This window comes from Cynocephalus volans, chromosome 5 (genome assembly GCF_027409185.1).
Source record: "Cynocephalus volans isolate mCynVol1 chromosome 5, mCynVol1.pri, whole genome shotgun sequence".
NCBI lineage: Eukaryota > Metazoa > Chordata > Mammalia > Dermoptera > Cynocephalidae > Cynocephalus > Cynocephalus volans.
Window position 1 is genome coordinate 122,288,644 of NC_084464.1, and position 1,638 is coordinate 122,290,281.

Below are 1,638 nucleotides of genomic sequence, written 5' to 3' on the forward strand. Positions count from 1 at the left end.
ATAGTCAGACACTCTGCTCTGTGCCTGGCAATAGGGTAGAATTTCTGGAGGATAGGAATTTAATGATTTTGCCTCTGTCCTTAAGAAGCTTATACTTAACCTTTGAGATATGGTACACTTGTTTAAAAATAATGCTAACATTAAATAAGAATAAGAGTTGAGAAGCTATTCAAAACAATAACATAAAAAATATCATGTATGACAATATATTTATTTACCAATGGAGGGTTAAGAAACCTTTTATAATTTAAGAAGGAGAGAATCCTTTGGAATAGAGTGACCCAGTAAAGTTTTGGGTTTTCTTGGTTGAAAGGTTCTTTTACTAAATGTGAAGATGTGTGATATTACTTGAAAGTAGACTGTAATAACTAAAGATGTATAATGTAAACCTGAAAGTGATGTGAAAATAAAGGGAAAAAAAAAAGTATACCTAATAAAACATCAAAGGACATAATGTGGAATCAACTAAAATATTATTTTTATCCAAAAGAAGGCAGAATAAAAAAGAGAAGAGGACAAAAATAGGTGGAACAAATAGAAAATAAATAGAAAGATGATACGTGTAAATGTAAACCCAAACACATCAATAATTACACAAAATGGAAATGGTCTAAACACCCCAGTTAGAAGGCATGATAAGCCATATTGTAGGGAAAACATTAGACCCAATTATATGCTGCCTACAATAAAACCACTAGAAACATAAAGATACATAAAGGTTAAATGTAAATTAATGAGGAAAAATTGCTGGGAGCATCTGTAGGAGAGCTCAGGAGCACTACAGGATACTGGTGAGATCCCTGTGGAACATGAAAAGCCCAGGATGGCGGCATAGAGAAGAGAGAGAGACAAAAAGCCTCAGCCACCAATCTCTGCCACCTGGATTGGCACAGGAAAGATGTTCCCTTGTAGGGAAAAGATCAGCTCCCTAACAACTAAGGGAAGAATGACCTTGCACCTAGCCCCAAGAAGTGGCACAGAGGACCGGCTCCCAGCAGACCCACACCCAGCTAAGCAAACTGAAGCACACCTAAGTTCCTGACTCAAAGCAACAGCTATCACACCCCTGATGGTCCTGCCACTGAGTCCTTGAGCCATTGCAGCACATGCATCCAAGTATGAAATAGCCTGGCTGATGTGCCCCTGACAGGCCTGCACCTGGTCAGAGAGTCAGCACAGTGATTCTGTGAATGGCAAACCAGCTCCAGAATTCCTGACATGCAACACATCTACAACCCCCACCTTAAAATCAATCCAGCAACTTTAACCTCAGTGAGCTGGTTCCCAAGATGACTGACCCACAGTGAGCATGTGCACACCCCCACCCTTAGAACCAACATAGCAATCCCACCTCCAGCAAAGCCATGACACCACCACAACAAACCTCCCAAATACTGGCTGCTGAGACACACACAGACATAGCAAAAGTAGATTACAGCTGAAGAAACTACACAGAGTCTACACTACTGCACCTATCCAGAACAAAGCCTTTATAATCTACCCAAACAACATATAAAAATACATTTGCAGGTGAAAGTCCTTCCCCATGCAAGCCACTCTACAAAATTCAAAGAGGTGACTGTTCTATCAGATGCACAGATATCAGTGCAGGGAAACAAGAAACAAGAAAAAGCAAGG